Source organism: Pseudophryne corroboree, chromosome 6, assembly GCF_028390025.1.
Source record: "Pseudophryne corroboree isolate aPseCor3 chromosome 6, aPseCor3.hap2, whole genome shotgun sequence".
Classification (NCBI taxonomy): Eukaryota; Metazoa; Chordata; class Amphibia; order Anura; family Myobatrachidae; genus Pseudophryne; species Pseudophryne corroboree.
This window is the reverse complement of record NC_086449.1, coordinates 753,958,848-753,982,058: the sequence shown is the minus strand read 5'-3', so window position 1 is coordinate 753,982,058 and position 23,211 is coordinate 753,958,848. Positions and strand designations below refer to the sequence as shown.

The following is a 23,211-nucleotide window of genomic DNA, read 5'->3' as shown; positions in this document are numbered from 1 at the left end:
AATAGTTTAACGTCTGTGTTGATCAGGGGACGATAGCTAGCGCAAAGAGAGGGGTCTTTCCCAGATTTGGGAATTATGATAATTCTAGATGCAGTAGAATCAGGATGAAAGGAGGCACCATGTAGAATGGAATTGAACAGGCGGGACAACTGTGGAGAAAGTTGCTGCATGAACGATTTATAGCAGGACATTGTAAGACCATTAGGGCCAGGGGCCTTAGACAGTTTCTGTGATTTAAGACCCGAGGCAAGTTCCTCCTCTGTGATATCTACACCCAAGGCTCGGGCCGTAGATTCAGAGATACTAGGAAGCGCACACGAGCCCAGATATTATTGAATTCCCTGAACATGGGATTCAGTGTCAGATGGGGCAGATAAATTATATAAAGCTTTATAGTAATGAGTAAATGTACCATCAATATCTTTGGGGTTATAAAGCATAGCAGTGGAGGGACCCTTGATTGCAGAGATAATCTGTGATGCCCGTTTAGATCTAAGTCTACGGGCTAGTAAGGTGTGTGCTTTATTACTCTTATCGTAAAACATTTGATTGGCCCATTTGAGACTCCTCTCAACACGTTCGTCAAGAAGCACTTGTAATTCTGCCCATTTCTGAGAGAGTTGAGACAAAATATTTTTGGACATTGTTCTCTTATGCTCTTGGTCTAGAGAAGCAATAGTTGAGTTAAGAGGAGTTATCAAAGCTTCTTGAGCTTTCTTACGGCGGGAGGCAAATTTAATTATATGTCCCGTAATCACAGACTTATGTACCTCCCAAACCGTGGGGACAGGGATACCCTCAGAGGAGTTAAGAAGGAAGTATTCCTGCAAGCGATCCTTTACCATATCCTGAAACTGAGGAAGTTTCAGGAGGGTTTCATTTAGTCTCCAGGAGGGCCTTCCCGAGGTGGACTCTAAGAGCCAAAAGAAACTTCAAGAATGGAGTGATCAGACCATGAGTTAGGAAAAATGGAGGAGTGAATCGCGGTTTGAGAAAGAGAAGCTCAACCCGGAAAAAATCAATACGGGAGCAGGTGTCGGGGGGGGGGGGGGGGGTTTAGGGTAGAAAGTATAGTCCCTTACTGAGGGATTGAGGGATGTCCAGAAGTCAAATTGGCCAGCCTTGGCCATGTGTTTACGTCGAGCTGCAGAGCCCTGGATTTGGGACCTTTTATTGTAGGTACCAGATTTGTCTAACGAGGGATGTTGAACTGTATTGAAATCCCCACCTAAGAGTGTTTTACCGCTTCTAAATGCCGAAGGGATATGAAAAAAATGATTGGAAAACTGGGACTGGCCTGAGTTAGGGGCATAAATGTTAGCTAGGGTCACCTCCTCATGTCCCAAATTTCCCTTGGGAATAAGAATTCAACCCTCAGGGTCACTTTTGTAGTCAGAAAACAGAAAAGGAAACATGGAACGGAGCAATATGGCCACTCCATTCCGTTTAGAGACATTGTTAGAGTAATATACATTCGGGTAGTGTTTGGAGGCTATAGAGGGATGACACCCTGATTTGAGGTGGGTTTCCTGAAGAAAAATACAGTCGCCCCGAAGGCGCTTTAATGAACGGAACAAGTGAGAGGGCTTCTGTGGAGTGTTAAGGCCCTTAGTGTTAATGGTAAGGCATGTAAATTGCATGGTCAGGAGAGAGAGGAAGGGGGGGGGGAGGGAGGGGGGTCTGGACTTTGCTATAAAAATATAATCACTGCTAGTAAACAAAAGTGAGGTAATGGCAGGAGGGAAGTAATTGGTACAGCCCAAAAGCAAGGCTGACAACTACAAATGATCTCTTACAAAAAGGGGAGAGGTAGAGTGTGGGATTCAGAATTCCGGGATAAACCCGAGTCACAAAGTAAAATACACTATTACAAATACAATAATCCCTAAAATTGGGGGTGGTGACGCTTGGCGGTGTGTGGCTACATTGCTTTTTAGAAAAGTGTGGGTATTATGGGTAAGCAGAGTAAATAACATAAAGCGAAGCTAATATTGAGCAAGGTAGGGTACAAAAAGAATGCAGAACACATTGTGTGAACAAAATGAGTACATACATTACCAGAGCTTTGATATCAGTCAATGGTACATAACATGACATACAACCTATAGTAGGAAATAACAGGAAACCGTCAAATAGATCTGCATCGAGAATGTTTCAGGACAGAGAGTCCTGGCTGTGAGCACCTTGACGGACCAGAGGATAAGTTAATGTTCAGCTTGCGAAGATCTTTTCCTTCATCCGGTATCTTTATGTAATAGGGCTTCCCCTTAATCTCCACTTGAATGCGGAACGAAAATCCCCATTTATATTTATATCCATTTTATATCCATTTTCTCTAAGCAGAGCAGTCACCAAGTGCAGGTCCCTGCGCTTCGCTATAGTGGAAGGGGCTAGATCCTTAAATATTTGGAGCTTCAAACCTTCAAACAAAATACAGGAGGATCTACTGGCCATAGAAATCAGGTTCTTGATCTTGAAGAAAAGCAATTTAAGGATTACATCCCTGGGGGGGGTCAGTGTCCTTTCGGTTTGGGCCGTAGGGCTCTATGTCCTCTCAATTTGAAAAGCAGAAGCATCTTCAGGCGGGAGAAGGTGAGTAAACATATGTAGGAGGTAGGGTTCTAGCTCACCGGAGGCCACTGTTTCCGGAACGTTGCAAATACGAACGTTGTTTCGTCTTTCCCAATTTTCCAAATCTTTATTCTTATACCTGAGGAGATCCAATTCAGTGTAGAAATAGTTAATATCATTGCCAATATGTTCCTGGACCTCCTGGACCCGTTCCACTTGGGTTTCAAGAGAAGCGGTATGGGATTAAAGTTCCATCATGTCTGCTTTGAGTTCACCTACAGCTTTTTGCAGGGCAGTGGTAAAAGATTCCTTGAGGTACATTATAAAAGCCTGAAGGGTCTGAATATCCCCCCTAGTAGCAGGTGATGATGATTGGTCCATCACAGATGGCTGGGATGGGCTATTAGGAGATTGAGAGCTGCTTTTCTTGTCAAAGTAAGTGATGAGAGATTTCCTGAGGTCCTTTTTTCTTAGTTTTCGGTGCAATATGGCTCATAATACCACAAGATATTTACTGTATTTACTGTAGTAGTTATAGGTAGTAGAAGAGTAATATCAGATTACCCATTGATAGAGAAGTAAGCTCTGGCTCGGGAAATAAGGTGGTCAGGGCGGCATTATTAGGTAAAAGACAGTGCGGCAAAGATGGAGTGCTTAGGGCAGACACGCAGTAACAATGTTAAACAACACGGGTCCACAATCAGGTAAATGACCCAGAGAGACTGGGGAGCCCAAAGTCCAGTCAGCAAAGGTAAACCATAACAGGACGAACTTGTAGGATGCAGTCACCACAAAGTTCCAGGATATAGGGATCCAAAATGGTGGGTGGCACTGGCGTCGCTGGGGTTGCGACGTGTCTCAGCAGCATCTAGTAGGAGGTGAGAGCGCTAGGAGAGGGGCACCAAAAGCAGGGTGAGTGCTACATACAGATGGGAGGCACTTAGTAAGGGGAGGCTCCCCCCGTGATCCGAAGGCCGCTCAGGGCCGGGAAGCAGCCAAAATTGAGTCTCCGATTCAATGCCCACAGATATTAGATATATTAGAGGGTTCACAATATGACAATAAGGGAGGAAATAGCTGTACTGTGTAACTGTACAGCACTCCTGTGGGAATATGGGAAGCTCAATGCAGAGGCGCTGTACAGTATAGGGCCAGAGAACGTATATCCTTTGCTGTGACTACGGACCAGCCTGTAATCACAGTAATCCCAGGGGGTTCAACGCTCCCAGCTACGTAATATCTTCTAGTGTTATCAAAACCAGAAAAACAATGATACAATATAATTGGTGATATTCATATGCGCTAATTTTTAAAGGTTATGGAAAATATTTCCGTTCCCAAAATCTCGATAATAGTCTCTATGAATATTTTCTTAGTCTTCACAGGTGCACAGGCTCCTCAATAAGAATGTTCATGTGGAGAGAAAACACAAAAATATCCCAATGTGTAGTGCTATCTTAAAATGAAGTTAATCAATATGAAGTGGGATAAAAGAATATAAATCAATCCTCCACTTTGTGACGATGAAAGGCGGATCACCCAAGGGCCCTCATTCCGAGTTGATCGCTCGCAAGGCGAATTTAGCAGAGTTGCTCACGCTAAGCCTACGCCTACTGGGAGTGTATCTTAGCTTCTTAAAACTGCGACCGATGTATTCGCAATATTGCGATTACAAACTACTTAGCAGTTTCAGAGTAGCTTCAGACTTACTCGGCATCTGCGATCAGTTCAGTGCTTGTCGTTCCTGGTTTGACGTCACAAACACACCCAGCGTTCGCCCAGACACTCCCCCGTTTCTCCGGCCACTCCTGCGTTTTTTCGGAAACGGTAGCATTTTTATCCACACGCCCCTAAAACGCCGTGTTTCCGCCCAGTAACACCCATTTCCTGTCAATCACACTACGTTCGCCGGAGCGAAGAAAAAGCCGTGAGTAAAAATACTATCTTCATTGTAAAATTACTTGGCGCAGTCGCAGTGCGAATATTGCGCATGCGTACTAAGCGGAATTTCACTGCGATGCGATGAAAATTACCGAGCGAACGACTCGGAATGAGGGCCAATGTGTGCAATAATCAAGGACTGCAAATGTAGCCCAGGATTAGAGATGGAGGGAAAGAGAAAAGAGAAGGAAAGGGGGAGGGGGGGCAGCCAGAGTAAGGTGTCTCCCCTACCGCACTCATCCCCTGGACGCCTCCTGTGTCAGTCAGCGGTAGGACTAGGGACTGTGTACCCAGTGATCACCACAGCCCAAAGATCTCCCAGCCGGAAGCAGGAGCCGCCGCGTCTCTCTGCACTTCGTTGGCAAGATGGCCGCCGCAACCTCTCCAGCGTGGAGCGGGCAGGCAGTTCATGCTTCGGGACTCAGCTCTCTTCAGTGGGCAGGTATGAAGGAGGCTCGGGATCCGGACAACCACACTGGGGGGAGACCACCGCAGATAGATGGGAGACCAAGTGCAGCCCCTTCACAGACGGCGGGTCCCGACTGGAGGGAGCCCAAATCGAGGTCCTGACACAGGGGTGATGAATAGGCCACAACCTGCGAGGACAGAGGAGCCGTCCCCCGGCTCCGCAACACTAAGCCACCGACCCAGGGCAACAGGGCACAGCTGATCAGGGTAAGTTTGGAGCTCAGGCAGGTCTGGTGAGTGAAATAGGGCACTGTAAGCTGTGATTGAAGCAGGAGCTCACACTCCAAGCGTCTGCCCTGGAAGCTTGCCAAGCCTCGCCCCCTCAGATATCGATTTTGACAGCTGCAGCTGGGATGTAGGCTATGTACGGTAAAAATCGCGATGCTTATGAGTTCTAGCGCATGCCCACTGGAGCTGGCTGGGAAGTGAGCCCCTAGGCTGATGCGCTGTGGGGTCTGGCAGGGATCGCCGGAGGGGGGAAGTTCTCACTCCCTTTCTCCAGTAGTCGAGATGTTATTACATCTCCTCAGTACTGTTTGCCACGGTAAAGAGGCGACGCAGGAAGAGCTATATTGTCATTTTGGGGTCAGCTGTCTTCACGCCGGAGCCCTGTTGCCTTGCTCCAGCGCTCGTGGCACGTTAGATACTTAATTATTGGGGGCCATTCGGTCCCTGATAATTAAGATAATGAATAGGCCCCTTAGGCTGGCAGTTTATTTTGTTGGAGTAGTTGTCTTCATAAATTTCAATTCTTTTTATATGGCAGTGATCACACATATTTCCCTCTGTCTGCAGTCTCTTCCTATTAAGTGCCCTCTCTCTGTATTGGATAGCAGGGCTTACAGACAAGTTCCCTCTTTCTGTCTTTCCATCCCTAGTAGCACTGGTCTGGCAGATGGCACTCACAGCAATGAATATGTCTGGGGACCCGGTATACAGTCACAAGTTGACCACAGCATGTGCTGAAAATGTTAACTCTCCAGGATGTGGCACCATTTGTAATAAATGTTGGCATCAGGAGCGGCAATTCCTGGCGCCACTGCACTGAATGGGTTAAGACTAGACTAGTGTAGTTAGCAATGTATTGAAATTGCAAAGATAAATTACAAAATGGGTGCTCAATCCCGTTTCAACAAGACAGATAATAAACGGATACTTAACAAGTGATAAGTTTGTAAAAAGTCCTTTTGTTTGCACAAATGTTCTTATGTTGATGAGCAGTCTCTTTTTGTCAGCGTTAACTCAAGACCTAATCATAAGGACAGGTGAGTAATATTCAGTTTTCAGGGCCCCATACCACAATCTAGTAATGGGAGCCTTGTTCTTCTGTGCATGAAAGGGGTTGGCGCATGAACAGGACAGGCACAAATTGGATCCTAGTTTAGGATTTCAGGAACATCGGCTCAGATTTATCAGTGATAAATTGCACGGTGATAAAGTACCAACCAATCAACTCCTGTCATTTTTCAAACACAGCCTGTAACATGGCAGTTAGGAGCTAATTGGTTGGTACTTTATCACTGTGTAATTTATCACTCCCCAAAGCTTGATCAATTAAGGCCTAAAAGTAGAGATGAGCGGGTTCGGTTTCTCTGAAACCGAACCCGCACGAACTTCATGTTTTTTTTACGGGTCCGAGCAGACTCGGATCCTCCCGCCTTGCTCGGTTAACCCGAGCGCGCCCGAACGTCATCATGACGCTGTCGGATTCTCGCGAGACTCGGATTCTATATAAGGAGCCGCGCGTCGCCGCCATTTTCACACGTGCATTGAGATTGATAGGGAGAGGACGTGGCTGGCGTCCTCTCCATTAGAAATTAGATTAGAAGAGAGAGAGAGATTGTGCAGAGTCAGACAGAGTTTACCACAGTGACCAGTGCAGTTGTTGTTAGTTAACTTTTATTTATTTTAATATAATATATCCGTTCTCTGCTATATCCGTTCTCTGCCTGAAAAAAAACGATACACAGCAGCAGCCAGTCACACAGTGTGACTCAGTCTGTGTGCACTCAGCTCAGCCCAGTGTGCTGCACATCAATGTATAAAAGGCAAAGCTTATAATAATTGTGGGGGAGACTGGGGAGCACTGCAGGTTGTTATAGCAGGAGCCCCCAGGAGTACATAATATTATATTAATTTAAAATTAAACAGTGCACACTTTTGCTGCAGGAGTGCCACTGCCAGTGTGACTAGTGGTGACCAGTGCCTGACCACCAGTATAGTAGTATATTGTTGTATGTATTGTATACTATCTCTTTATCAACCAGTCTATATTAGCAGCAGACACAGTACAGTGCGGTAGTTCACGGCTGTGGCTACCTCTGTGTCGGCAGTCGGAACTCGGCAGGCAGTCCGTCCATCCATAATTGTATTACAATATATACCACCTAACCGTGGTATTTTTTTTTCTTTCTTTATACCGTCGTCATAGTGTCATACTAGTTGTTACGAGTATACTACTATCTCTTTATCAACCAGTGTACAGTGCGGTAGTTCACGGCTGTGGCTACCTCTGTGTCGGCAGTCGGCAGGCAGTCCGTCCATCCATAATTGTATTATTATTATAATATATACCACCTAACCGTGGTTTTTTTTTCATTCTTTATACCGTCATAGTGTCATACTAGTTGTTACGAGTATACTACTATCTCTTTATCAACCAGTGTACAGTGCGGTAGTTCACGGCTGTGGCTACCTCTGTGTCGGCAGTCGGCAGGCAGTCCGTCCATCCATAATTGTATTATTATTATAATATATACCACCTAACCGTGGTAATTTTTTTTCTTTCTTTATACCGTCGTCATAGTGTCATACTAGTTGTTACGAGTATACTACTATCTCTTTATCAACCAGTGTACAGTGCGGTAGTTCACGGCTGTGGCTACCTCTGTGTCGGCAGTCGGCAGGCAGTCCGTCCATCCATAATTGTATTATTATTATAATATATACCACCTAACCGTGGTTTTTTTTTCATTCTTTATACCGTCGTCATAGTGTCATACTAGTTGTTACGAGTATACTACTATCTCTTTATCAACCAGTGTACAGTGCGGTAGTTCACGGCTGTGGCTACCTCTGTGTCGGCAGTCGGCAGGCAGTCCGTCCATCCATAATTGTATTATTATTATAATATATACCACCTAACCGTGGTTTTTTTTTCATTCTTTATACCGTCGTCATAGTGTCATACTAGTTGTTACGAGTATACTACTATCTCTTTATCAACCAGTGTACAGTGCGGTAGTTCACGGCTGTGGCTACCTCTGTGTCGGAACTCGGCAGGCAGTCCGTCCATCCATAATTGTATTATTATTATAATATATACCACCTAACCGTGGTTTTTTTTTCATTCTTTATACCGTCGTCATAGTGTCATACTAGTTGTTACGAGTATACTACTATCTCTTTATCAACCAGTGTACAGTGCGGTAGTTCACGGCTGTGGCTACCTCTGTGTCGGCAGTCGGCAGGCAGTCCGTCCATCCATAATTGTATTATTATTATAATATATACCACCTAACCGTGGTTTTTTTTTCATTCTTTATACCGTCGTCATAGTGTCATACTAGTTGTTACGAGTATACTACTATCTCTTTATCAACCAGTGTACAGTGCGGTAGTTCACGGCTGTGGCTACCTCTGTGTCGGAACTCGGCAGGCAGTCCGTCCATCCATAATTGTATTATATACCACCTAACCGTGGTTTTTTTATACCACCTAACCGTGGCAGTCCGTCCATAATTGTATACTAGTATCCAATCCATCCATCTCCATTGTTTACCTGAGGTGCCTTTTAGTTCTGCCTATAAAATATGGAGAACAAAAAAGTTGAGGTTCCAAAATTAGGGAAAGATCAAGATCCACTTCCACCTCGTGCTGAAGCTGCTGCCACTAGTCATGGCCGAGACGATGAAATGCCAGCAACGTCGTCTGCCAAGGCCGATGCCCAATGTCATAGTACAGAGCATGTCAAATCCAAAACACCAAATATCAGAAAAAAAAGGACTCCAAAACCTAAAATAAAATTGTCGGAGGAGAAGCGTAAACTTGCCAATATGCCATTTACCACACGGAGTGGCAAGGAACGGCTGAGGCCCTGGCCTATGTTCATGGCTAGTGGTTCAGCTTCACATGAGGATGGAAGCACTCAGCCTCTCGCTAGAAAAATGAAAAGACTCAAGCTGGCAAAAGCAGCACAGCAAAGAACTGTGCATTCTTCGAAATCCCAAATCCGAATTCCGAGCCCACCCGCTGGCGGTGATGCAGGGCAGTCTGGAGCGACTGCTGATGCTGACATCTGGTCCGGACTGAAGGACCTGACAACCATTACGGACATGTCGTCTACTGTCACTGCATATGATTCTCTCACCATTGATAGAATGGTGGAGGATTATATGAGTGACCGCATCCAAGTAGGCACGTCACACAGTCCGTACTTATACTGGCAGGAAAAAGAGGCAATTTGGAGGCCCTTGCACAAACTGGCTTTATTCTACCTAAGTTGCCCTCCCACAAGTGTGTACTCCGAAAGAGTGTTTAGTGCCGCCGCTCACCTTGTCAGCAATCGGCGTACGAGGTTACATCCAGAAAATGTGGAGAAGATGATGTTCATTAAAATGAATTATAATCAATTCCTCCGCGGAGACATTGACCAGCAGCAATTGCCTCCACAAAGTACACAGGGAGCTGACATGGTGGATTCCAGTGGGGACGAATTGATAATCTGTGAGGAGGGGGATGTACACGGTGATATATCGGAGGATGATGATGAGGTGGACATCTTGCCTCTGTAGAGCCAGTTTGTGCAAGGAGAGATTAATTGCTTCTTTTTTGGTGGGGGTCCAAACCAACCCGTCATTTCAGTCACAGTCGTGTGGCAGACCCTGTCACTGAAATGATGGGTTGGTTAAAGTGTGCATGTCCTGTTTTGTTTATACAACATAAGGGTGGGTGGGAAGGGCCCAAGGACAATTCCATCTTGCACCTCTTTTTTCTTTTATTTTTCTTTGCGTCATGTGCTGTTTGGGGAGGGTTTTTTGGAAGGGACATCCTGCGTGACACTGCAGTGCCACTCCTAGATGGGCCAGGTGTTTGTGTCGGCCACTAGGGTCGCTAATCTTACTCACACAGCTACCTCATTGCGCCTCTTTTTTTCTTTGCGTCATGTGCTGTTTGGGGAGGGTTTTTTGGAAGGGACATCCTGCGTGACACTGCAGTGCCACTCCTAGATGGGCCCGGTGTTTGTGTCGGCCACTAGGGTCGCTTATCTTTCTCACACAGTCAGCTACCTCATTGCGCCTCTTTTTTTCTTTGCGTCATGTGCTGTTTGGGGAGGGTTTTTTGGAAGGGACATCCTGCGTGACACTGCAGTGCCACTCCTAGATGGGCCAGGTGTTTGTGTCGGCCACTAGGGTCGCTAATCTTACTCACACAGCTACCTCATTGCGCCTCTTTTTTTCTTTGCGTCATGTGCTGTTTGGGGAGAGTTTTTTGGAAGGGACATCCTGCGTGACACTGCAGTGCCACTCCTAGATGGGCCCGGTGTTTGTGTCGGCCACTAGGGTCGCTTATCTTTCTCACACAGTCAGCTACCTCATTGCGCCTCTTTTTTTCTTTGCGTCATGTGCTGTTTGGGGAGGGTTTTTTGGAAGGGACATCCTGCGTGACACTGCAGTGCCACTCCTAGATGGGCCAGGTGTTTGTGTCGGCCACTAGGGTCGCTAATCTTACTCACACAGCTACCTCATTGTGCCTCTTTTTTTCTTTGCGTCATGTGCTGTTTGGGGAGGGTTTTTTGGAAGGGACATCCTGCGTGACACTGCAGTGCCACTCCTAGATGGGCCCGGTGTTTGTGTCGGCCACTAGGGTCGCTAATCTTACTCACACAGCTACCTCATTGCGCCTCTTTTTTTCTTTGCGTCATGTGCTGTTTGGGGAGGGTTTTTTGGAAGGGACATCCTGCGTGACACTGCAGTGCCACTCCTAGATGGGCCCGGTGTTTGTGTCGGCCACTAGGGTCGCTGAGCTTAGTCATCCAGCGACCTCGGTGCAAATTTTAGGACTAAAAATAATATTGTGAGGTGTAAGGTGTTCAGAATAGACTGAAAATGAGTGTTAATTATGGTTATTGAGGTTAATAATACTATGGGATCAAAATGACCCCCAAATTCAATGTTTTAAGATGTTTTTTAGGGTTTTTTGAAAAAACCACCCGAATCCAAAACACACCCGAATCCGACAAAAAAAATTCGGTGAGGTTTTGCCAAAACGCGGTCGAACCCAAAACACGGCCGCGGAACCGAACCCAAAACCAAAACACAAAACCCGAAAAATTTCAGGCGCTCATCTCTACCTAAAAGCCCAATGGAATATTCACTGAGTACTGTGTACAGTATGCGTGGACCCCAGAACTTTCTCCAAAGTGCACAGTAGGGGTCTCCGAGGCAGATAGCCACTCACTACCGTAGCCATAGCAACTGCTCCGGCAGCAGTTCCACCACTGGTTAACGTATAATAGGTATGGCGGGCAGCTCACTAAAATTTCAATTACTCAGCTTTTCAGCATCAGAAATAGAGTTCTTAGTAGTTTCCGGAATTTCTCGGGGATGCAGTTAGAACACTCCATAAAACATCACATAAACAAAATAATTAATTTCTTTACTGCAGTATAATGAAAAAGGATATTTTTTTAACAAATAGGTGACTGGTTTTAACTGCTCATCCATTATCAAGCTATAAAATCAATTGTGTAAATCAGTGAATGAAGGTAATTGGTTAAGCAAATTAGGTAAACACGTGTTCAAATACAAACACCATAAATGCAGGTTAACCCATTAGTCCCATAAATACTGTATAATTAGCTTCTCTGTCAATTCAAAGTATAAAAATTTTTTCACATTGAAACTTATTTTATAGTAATCGGAGGACAGTGCTCTGAGATTCACGGAACACCCTAAAGCATACAGTACTTAATTACTTTTGAAAAATAATTTCAGAGAGATTGTGAAAGCAACACCTATCAGCGTGGTGCTAAAGTGGACAGTACTGCTCCACCTGAGCATTGTTGCTCAGTAACATCTACTTGTTGACAAAAAGACGCTGATACATTTCAGGGTTTGTTCACATATTATGTTCTATTCACAAGTGGTTCCTTATAAGTGGCCATGAGAAATCTTATTTGAAAATGTGTGTAGCTATAAAGATCAATGGGGCAGATGTATTAAGCCTGGAGAAGGCATAAAGAAGGGATAAAACGGTGATAAGTGCAAGGTGATAATGCACCAGCCAAACAGCTCCAATATGTAAATTGACAGTTATGAGCTGATTGACTGGTGCGTTATCACCTTGCACTTGTGCCTTATAACCAATGCAGGGAAACAGTACAGATGATCCCATTTGAATGTACATAGGCCCTCATTCCGAGTTGTTCGCTCTGTAATTTTCTTCGCATCGCAGCGATTTTCCGCTAATTGCGCATGTGCAATGTTCGCACTGCGACTGCGCCAAGTAAATTTGCTAAGAAGTTTGGTATTTTACTCACGGCATTACAAGGTTTTTTCTTCGTTCTGGTGATCGGAGTGTGATTGACAGGAAGTGGGTGTTTCTGGGCGGAAACTGGCCGTTTTATGGGAGTGTGTGAAAAACGCTGCCGTTTCTGGAAAAAACGCGGGAGTGGCTGAAGAAACGGGGGAGTGTCTGGGCGAACGCTGGGTGTGTTTGTGACGTCAAACCAGGAACGACAAGCACTGAACTGATCGCACTGGAAGAGTAAGTCTCGAGCTACTCAGAAACTGCACAGAGAAGTCTTTTCACAATATTGCGAATCTTTCGTTCGCAATTCTGCTAAGCTAAGATTCACTCCCAGTAGGCGGCGGCTTAGCGTGTGCAATGCTGCTAAAAGCAGCTTGCGAGCGAACAACTCGGAATGAGGGCCATAGCTCTGATTTCTGTTGTTCCAAGTATAACAGCTACATAATGGGGGTAAGGTGCAATCAGGGAGATTGCTAGACTCGTCAGGGAGTCCGGGAGATTGCTACTTTTTCGAGGAGTCTCCCTGGCATTCAGGGAGAGTTTGCAAGTACAGTATGCCCTTAAGTAACTTGCCAAAGTTGAATAACTACCTTCTTGTTCATATTGGATCTGTGTTGATTAATATAACCCTTAAAATGACAAGTTGTGCAACCAACGAAATGAAAAGGACACATTTATACAGTGACGGCCCCTTAAAACTAAATCTGCTCTTTTTCTTAATCTCATTAGAAAGGATTAAAAAAATATCTCAGATTAGCAGCTCTTTTATATATCTGTGCTGACTGCTCTTTCAAACATAAATGGCAGCTTTACTGAAAATTCACCAAAATATATTCAATAATACCGGTAAACATAATCAGAAAGCATTATATAAAACTGGAGTTAAACACCTGGGTTATACCAACATGATCCGTATCCTGCTACGTCCCTTATATGTTATCGCTGTTGGCATAAATTTAGGGTAAGCAATGGGGTGTCACAGGGACAGCATAAACATACCTGACATGGATGTGGAACAGCAGAGTGTGTAATCCAGTACAGGTGTTCAGTTTGATCAAGTCAGAGCAACAGCAAGCACGATTGCATAAACCTGTCAGCCTGCTTTTAAAATGGTTTCAGATAGAGATGAGCGGGTTCGGTTCCTCGGAATCCGAACCCGCCCGAACTTCATGTTTTTTTACACGGGTCCGAGCGACTCGGATCTTCCCGCCTTGCTCGGTTAACCCGAGCGCGCCCGAACGTCATCATCACACTGTCGGATTCTCGCGAGGCTCGGATTCTATCGCGAGACTCGGATTCTATATAAGGAGCCGCGCGTCGCCGCCATTTTTCACACGTGCATTGAGATTCATAGGGAGAGGACGTGGCTGGCGTCCTCTCCGTTTATAGAGATTCGAGAAGAGAGTGAGACAGAGAGAGACACAGTAGTAATTTGGGGAGCATTAGGAGGAGTACTACTACTACTAGTACTTGCTGAAGTGATAGAGAGAGATAGTGTGACTGTATTATCTGACTTGTGGGGGAGACACTGACAGTGGGAAGCAGTTAGAGTCTGAGAGCAGGACTCAGGACTCAGGAGTACATATAACGTACAGTGCACACTTTTGCTGCCAGAGTGCCAGCCACACTGCCATTGTTTGTGACCACACTGACCACCAGTATAATATATATTGTGATTGTCTGCTTAGGACTCAGGAGTACTACTTGCAAGTTGCTGATAGTGTGACCAGTGACCTGACCACCAGTTTAATAATCACCACCAGTTTATGAGTTTAATATATATTATATATATATATATATAATTGTATATAATATATATATAATATTGTATACCACCTAGCACCTACCCGTGTTTTTTTTTTTTTTCTTTCTTCTTTATACATACTACTATAGTAGCTTACTGTAGCAGTCTGCGGTGCTGCTGAGCTGACAATGTCCAGCAGGTCCGTCATCAGTCATTACATAATAAATATATAATATATATACCTGTCCGGCTGCAGTACTAGTGATATTATATATACATATATATTGATTTCATCTCATTATCATCCAGTCTATATTATCAGCAGACACAGTACGTTAGTCCACGGCTGTAGCTACCTCTGTGTCGGCACTCGGCAGTCCATCCATAATTGTATACCACCTACCCGTGGTTGTTTTTTTTTTTCTTTCTTCTTTATACATACTACTATAGTAGCTTACTGTAGCAGTCTGCGGTGCTGCTGAGCTGACAGTGTCCAGCAGGTCCGTCATCAGTCATTACATATTAAATATATAATATATACCTGTCCGGCTGCAGTACTAGTGATATTATATATACATATATATTGATTTCATCTCATTATCATCCAGTCTATATTATCAGCAGACACAGTACGTTTGTCCACGGCTGTAGCTACCTCTGTGTCGGCACTCGGCAGTCCATCCATAATTGTATACCACCTACCCGTGGTTGTTTTTTTTTTCTTTCTTCTTTATACATACTACTATAGTAGCTTACTGTAGCAGTCTGCGGTGCTGCTGAGCTGACAGTGTCCAGCAGGTCCGTCATCAGTCATTACATAATAAATATATATACCTGTCCGGCTGCAGTACTAGTGATATTATATATACATATATATTGATTTCATCTCATTATCATCCAGTCTATATTAGCAGCAGACACAGTACGGTAGTCCACGGCTGTAGCTACCTCTGTGTCGGCACTCGGCAGTCCATCCATAAGTATACTAGTATCCATCCATCTCCATTGTTTACCTGAGGTGCCTTTTAGTTGTGCCTATTAAAATATGGAGAACAAAAATGTTGAGGTTCCAAAATTAGGGAAAGATCAAGATCCACTTCCACCTCGTGCTGAAGCTGCTGCCACTAGTCATGGCCGAGACGATGAAATGCCAGCAACGTCGTCTGCCAAGGCCGATGCCCAATGTCATAGTACAGAGCATGTAAAATCCAAAACACCAAATATCAGTAAAAAAAGGACTCCAAAACCTAAAATAAAATTGTCGGAGGAGAAGCGTAAACTTGCCAATATGCCATTTACCACACGGAGTGGCAAGGAACGGCTGAGGCCCTGGCCTATGTTCATGGCTAGTGGTTCAGCTTCATATGAGGATGGAAGCACTCAGCCTCTCGCTAGAAAAATGAAAAGACTCAAGCTGGCAAAAGCACCGCAAAGAACTGTGCGTTCTTCGAAATCCCAAATCCACAAGGAGAGTCCAATTGTGTCGGTTGCGATGCCTGACCTTCCCAACACTGGACGTGAAGAGCATGCGCCTTCCACCATTTGCACGCCCCCTGCAAGTGGTGGAAGGAGCACCCGCAGTCCAGTTCCTGATAGTCAGATTGAAGATGTCAGTGTTGAAGTACACCAGGATGAGGAGGATATTGGTGTTGCTGGCACTGGGGAGGAAATTGACCAGGAGGATTCTGATGGTGAGGTGGTTTGTTTAAGTCAGGCACCCGGGGAGACACCTGTTGTCCGTGGGAGGAATAGGGCCGTTGACATGCCTGGTGAAAATACCAAAAAAATCAGCTCTTCGGTGTGGAAGTATTTCACCAGAAATGCGGACAACATTTGTCAAGCCGTGTGTTGCCTTTGTCAAGCTGTAATAAGTAGGGGTAAGGACGTTAACCACCTCGGAACATCCTCCCTTATACGTCACCTGCAGCGCATTCATAATAAGTCAGTGACAAGTTCAAAAACTTTGGGTGACAGCGGAAGCAGTCCACTGACCAGTAGATCCCTTCCTCTTGTAACCAAGCTCACGCAAACCACCCCACCAACTCCCTCAGTGTCAATTTCCTCCTTACCCAGGAATGCCAATAGTCCTGCAGGCCATGTCACTGGCAATTCTGACGAGTCCTCTCCTGCCTGGGATTCCTCCGATGCATCCTTGAGTGTAATGCCTACTGCTGCTGGCGCTGCTGTTGTTGCTGCTGGGAGTCGATCGTCATCCCAGAGGGGAAGTCGTAAGCCCACTTGTACTACTTCCAGTAAGCAATTGACTGTCCAACAGTCCTTTGCGAGGAAGATGAAATATCACAGCAGTCATCCTGCTGCAAAGCGGATAACTGAGGCCTTGACAACTATGTTGGTGTTAGACGTGCGTCCGGTATCCGCCGTTAGTTCACAGGGAACTAGACAATTTATTGAGGCAGTGTGCCCCCGTTACCAAATACCATCTAGGTTCCACTTCTCTAGGCAGGCGATACCGAGAATGTACACGAACGTCAGAAAAAGACTCACCAGTGTCCTAAAAAATGCAGTTGTACCCAATGTCCACTTAACCACGGACATGTGGACAAGTGGAGCAGGGCAGGGTCAGGACTATATGACTGTGACAGCCCACTGGGTAGATGTATGGACTCCCGCCGCAAGAACAGCAGCGGCGGCACCAGTAGCAGCATCTCGCAAACGCCAACTCTTTCCTAGGCAGGCTACGCTTTGTATCACCGCTTTCCAGAATACGCACACAGCTGAAAACCTCTTACGGCAACTGAGGAAGATCATCGCGGAATGGCTTACCCCAATTGGACTCTCCTGTGGATTTGTGGCATCGGACAACGCCAGCAATATTGTGTGTGCATTAAATATGGGCAAATTCCAGCACGTCCCATGTTTTGCACATACCTTGAATTTGGTGGTGCAGAATTTTTTAAAAAACGACAGGGGTGTGCAAGAGATGCTGTCGGTGGCCAGAAGAATTGCGGGACACTTTCGGCGTACAGGCACCACGTACAGAAGACTGGAGCACCACCAAAAACAACTGAACCTGCCCTGCCATCATCTGAAGCAAGAAGTGGTAACGAGGTGGAATTCAACCCTCTATATGCTTCAGAGGTTGGAGGAGCAGCAAAAGGCCATTCAAGCCTATACAATTCAGCACGATATAGGAGGTGGAATGCACCTGTCTCAAGCGCAGTGGAGAATGATTTCAACATTGTGCAAGGTTCTGATGCCCTTTGAACTTGCCACACGTGAAGTCAGTTCAGACACTGCCAGCCTGAGTCAGGTCATTCCCCTCATCAGGCTTTTGCAGAAGAAGCTGGAGACATTGAAGGAGGAGCTAACACAGAGCGATTCCGCTAGGCATGTGGGACTTGTGGATTGAGCCCTTAATTCGCTTAACAAGGATTCACGGGTGGTCAATCTGTTGAAATCAGAGCACTACATTTTGGCCACCATGCTCGATCCTAGATTTAAAGCCTACCTTGGATCTCTCTTTCCGGCAGACACAAGTCTGCTGGGGTTCAAAGACCTGCTGGTGAGAAAATTGTCAAGTCAAGCGGAACGCGACCTGTCAACATCTCCTCCTTCACATTCTCCCGCAACTGGGGGTGCGAGGAAAAGGCTCAGAATTCCGAGCCCACCCGCTGGCGGTGATGCAGGGCAGTCTGGAGCGACTGCTGATGCTGACATCTGGTCCGGACTGAAGGACCTGACAACGATTACGGACATGTCGTCTACTGTCACTGCATATGATTCTCTCACCATTGAAAGAATGGTGGAGGATTATATGAGTGACCGCATCCAAGTAGGCACGTCAGACAGTCCGTACTTATACTGGCAGGAAAAAGAGGCAATTTGGAGGCCCTTGCACAAACTGGCTTTATTCTACCTAAGTTGCCCTCCCACAAGTGTGTACTCCGAAAGAGTGTTTAGTGCCGCCGCTCACCTTGTCAGCAATCGGCGTACGAGGTTACTTCCAGAAAATGTGGAGAAGATGATGTTCATTAAAATGAATTATAATCAATTCCTCCGTGGAGACATTGACCAGCAGCAATTGCCTCCACAAAGTACACAGGGAGCTGAGATGGTGGATTCCAGTGGGGACAAATTGATAATCTGTGAGGAGGGGGATGTACACGGTGATATATCGGAGGATGATGATGAGGTGGACATCTTGCCTCTGTAGAGCCAGTTTGTGCAAGGAGAGATTAATTGCTTCTTTTTAGGTGGGGGTCCAAACCAACCCGTCATTTCAGTCACAGTCGTGTGGCAGACCCTGTCACTGAAATGATGGGTTGGTTAAAGTGTGCATGTCCTGTTTATACAACATAAGGGTGGGTGGGAGGGCCCAAGGACAATTCCATCTTGCACCTCTTTTTTCTTTCATTTTTATTTGCGTCATGTGCTGTTTGGGGAGGGTTTTTTGGAAGGGACATCCTGCGTGACACTGCAGTGCCACTCCTAGATGGGCCAGGTGTTTGTGTCGGCCACTAGGGTCGCTTAGCTTAGTCATCCAGCGACCTCGGTGCAAATTTTAGGACTAAAAATAATATTGTGAGGTGTGAGGTATTCATAATAGACTGAAAATGAGTGGAAATTATGGTTTTTGAGGTTAATAATACTTTGGGATCAAAATGACCCCCAAATTCTATGATTTAAGCTGTTTTTTAGTGTTTTTTGAAAAAAACACCTGAATCCAAAACACACCCGAATCCGACAAAAAAAATTCGGTGAGGTTTTGCCAAAACGCGGTCGAACCCAAAACACGGCCGCGGAACCGAACCCAAAACCAAAACACAAAACCCGAAAAATTTCAAGTGCACATCTCTAGTTTCAGACACAAGAGACAGTACTCCTGACGGTGAACCAGTCGCCCAGGTGATAGGCCAGAGGGGAAAGGGGGGAAGGGGGGGGAGGGGCTACTGTTAGGGATCCGGAATCAATGGTCAATGGTCTCTGGAGAATTTACACTTTGTATGCTAAGAACTGCTGTAATTTATTCTGTATTCTGTGACTTGCTGGTAACTGCTTATGTTCAGTTGTGAATTGCCTACCTGTGGAGAAGCAGTGGAAAATAAACCTGCAGTATGGATCTTTTACCCAGTGTATATGATCCTTGTCACAGGGGGATATTAACTAATTCAGACCTGGCATACCTGTGGCTCTCCAGCTGTTATGAAACTGCAAGTCCCAGCATACCCGGCTTCCTGCGATCAGCTGGTGTAGCATGCTGGGACTTGTAGCGTCACAGCAGCTGGAGAGCCATAAGTTGGCCAGCACTGGACTAATTCATTTGCTGAAAGGATGGCGGGAGAGCCAGCCTTGACCAATGTGGTGCCCTAGTCAAGGTTTTAGCTGGCGCTCCCTAATTTGCAACCTATCCAACCACTAAACACTGTGTTCATAGGCTCACACAGATATTACTACAGTACAAAACTTGAGGCAATGCTGAGAGGACGCATCTGCTGATAACTCCTGTCAAAACGTGCTGGGCAATGGCATCCCCAGCATTCGCCTATATGACCTATGTCAAGGAGCCAGTTCTGGTTGGAATGAAAAAAGGTGTAAAAGTGGAAAGCAGAGACTAAAGGGTTTATTGTGCAAGTTGGTTAATATTTAGATTGTGTGGGGAGAAAAGAAAATATTCTGAGGTAAAAAATTATCAAAAGCAAGAATACACTATAATGTCTTGCACGTGGTACCCTCTGACCAAAGCACCTGGTTTCAGCACCAGCTCTTACGATAAAAGTTCAAAGAGGTGTTTTGCACAGTTTTTGCCTCAAAAAAAGAGATTTCACCATTATTCAGTAAAAAATGCAATGTATTACAGTGTGGGTTCCACACACTGATCAGGTACACTGTGGTTTTTCATTACTGTCAAAATACAGCCTTGAAGTCAATCCTTCTGATTTACCCTGGACATTCTGACCTACTTAGAGAGCATGGATGTGTGATTTCATGGAAGAATATTGCTTGCTCAGGCCAGGTACTATCCATTACTTTCTATAGGGAAATATTCATAAAAGTATTGAGGGGGGGGGGAAGTAATAGAGAAATATTAATAATTCAAAGAGTGTTCTTTATGGTTTATTTTGTTTGCTTTTTGGATATTTATTTCATTTTAACTGTCACTTCATCCCCGTCTTATACTGCTTTACAGGTTTCCCCTGGTTCCTGCAATCAATACCTGAATTTATACCATCAGGTATGGGGGAGGGTTTGCATAGTCCTCCTACTGAGCACCTCAGTGGGGATTTTTGATGGCTCTTACATTGGTGATCATTCCGAGTTGTTCGCTCGCTAGCAGTTTTTAGCAGCCGTGCAAATGCTATGCCGCCTCCCACTGGGAGTGTATTTTATTTTAGCTTAGCAGAAGTGCGAACGAAAGGATCGCAGAGCGGCTACAAAAAAAAATTGTGCAGTTTCAGAGTAGCTTCAGACCTACTCAGCGCTTGCGATCACTTCTGACTATTCAGTTCCTTTTTTGACGTCACGAACACGCCCTGCGTTCGCCCAGCCATGCCTGCATTTTTCCTGGCAAGCCTGTGTTTTTCCGAACACTCCCTGAAAACGGTCAGTTGACACCCAGAAACGCCCACTTCATGTCAATCACTCTGCGGCCAGCAGTGCGACTGAAAAGCTTCGCTAGACCTTGTGTGAAACTACATCGTTCATTGTAATAGTACGACGCGGGTGCGCATAGTGCGGCATGTGCATGCGCAGAAGCGCCTTTTTTTGCCTGATCGCTGCGCAGCGAACAAAAGCAGCTAGCGATCAACTCGGAATGACCACCGTAGGTATTTTTTGGTGCAATAAAAGGGAACCTTCATATGTAGGTCCCTTAAGTACATGTTCCATAGACAAACATTTATTCACTCTGGGGGTGATTCAGACCTGATCGCTGCTGTGGGTTTTCGCACAGCGGGCGATCAAGTACTAACTGTGCATGCGTATGCACCACAATGCGCACGCACTTCGGACAACAAAAAAGGGCATCGACGGCCAGTGACGGATGATGCAGAAAATCCGATTGCACGGGCGTTTGCAAGGTGATTTACAGGAAAAAGCCGTTTGTGGGTGGTAACTGACCGTTTATTGGGAGTGTCTGGAAAAACGCAGGTGTTCCCAAGCGTTTTCAGGGAGGGTGTGTGACGTCAGCTCCAGACCCGATCAGCCTGTTCTGATTGCACTGTAAGAGTAAGTCCTGTGCTGCACCGAGACTGCAAAAAGTGGACTTTTGCAGTTCGGCGTACACATGGGATCACACACTAGCACAGCGAATTTACACTCCCTTTGGAGGCAGCGACTATCTGAACAGCAAAGTTAGCAGCCCAGCAATCAGGTCTGAATCACCCCCTATGTGTATGGGTCCTATTTTAGCTATACAGAACTGGTTGTCCTCACCATTTTGTTAAACAACACTTTTCTTTCTCTGCTCTTTTTCCAACTGCAGGCTGTGCGGCGTGAAGCTTTCCTTTGCCAAACCAGACCCAGTTTTTCGTGGAGTCATCACAGGAATGGTGGGAGAGAAAATGTATCATGTGTGGAACCAAAGCACTCTTGAATAAAGTCATAGTTACCCGTATGCTACAGGTTGTCCTATATTTTCTTTGAACTTTGGGCCTGATTCAGATAGATACTATTTGCATCGCTGCTGCATTTCTGGTTGCTACAGCGATGTGAAAATATGCTACTGCCACAGGAGGCGTCTGAGGACAAATTAGACCCCGTGAGAGCATCACAGATCCACGTGCTGAGTTCAAAGATGCAGCAAAGGACCACCATCGTGACCATTGGTCACTGCATCGGCCATAATCTGAGTGAGCCTAAGGCTACTCAGAATGACTGTCTTAGCTCAGAAGACACAGACACTGACCTCGCCACTCCGAAAAAAGGGCCAATACGCCCCAATTTTTGGGAGCAACATTGGCCGTCACTGCTGAGTCCCTGCTCCCAAATGATTGAAGCTTGTCAATCAAGATGTGGCTTATAGGGTACTGTGTCTAACGACGCTGGAGCCGATCTGTGCATGCGCAGTGAACATAGGAGATGTATGTAACCCATCAGTTTGTGTACATCTGTGAATCAGGCACTCTAGCAAGTATAAGCTGTCCAGTAGCACAAGGTAAACTGTATTCAACCCATTAACATAAATTGAGGCCTTTGCATGATCAAAGCAGATTTTGTTTAACTTGATCTTAACATTAACTGTAATATACAAAGTGAAGTAGGCAGACTGTACTTGTCAAATTAAGTGCTAAAGAGGAGATTGTTCATGCACTGGGGTCAGTGTACCAAGAGGGGGCTGGTGGCTACAACTGACCTGGACATCTGTAGAGGCTGGGCAGTGTAGAGGAGGTGTAACCAGGCCCACCTATGATGCAGAGTCCATACCCTCCAAGGCGCACACCAACTCACACCATACTGTAGGAATGCACACCATGACAAGGCATAGCCATGCAACCTCCAGTACACAGGCCCGCCCAATAGCCACGCAACCTCCAGTACACAGGCCCGCCCAATAGCCACGCAACCTCCAGTACACAGGCCCGCCCAATAGCCACGTAATCTCCAGTACACAGGCCCGCCCAATAGCCACGCAACCTCTAGTACACAGGTCCACCCAATAGCCACGCAACCTCCAGTACACAGGCCCGCCCAATAGCAACGCAACCTCCAGTACACAGGCCCGCCCAATGTCTTGGTGCTCCGGCACTAGTGACATTAGTGTAATGTGTAATGTCTGTTTCACCGAGGCAGTACGGACGGTGTAATGGTTAGCATTACTGCCTCACAGCACTGAGGTCATGGGTTCAATTCCCAACATGGCCCTAACTGTGTGGAGTTTGTATATTCTCCCCGTACTTGCGTTGGTTTCCTCCGGATACTCCGGTTTCCTCCCACAATCCAAAAATATACTGGTAGGTTAATTGGATCCCAACAAAATTGACCCTAGCGTGAATGTGTAT

At 45.7% G+C, this 23,211-nt stretch overlaps 1 long non-coding RNA gene across 1 annotated transcript in view; it reads left to right on the top strand.

Moving 5' to 3' along the window:
* Positions 1–21,827, top strand: part of LOC134935668 (uncharacterized) — a 169,731-nt gene extending 147,904 nt beyond the window's left edge. Inside the window, exons 2-4 of the long non-coding RNA XR_010180328.1 lie at positions 20,131–20,228; positions 20,403–20,447; positions 21,696–21,827. This is a non-coding gene — a long non-coding RNA (uncharacterized LOC134935668). The remainder of the gene's footprint in view (positions 1–20,130; positions 20,229–20,402; positions 20,448–21,695) is intronic.
* Positions 21,828–23,211: the final 1,384 nt, after the last annotated feature.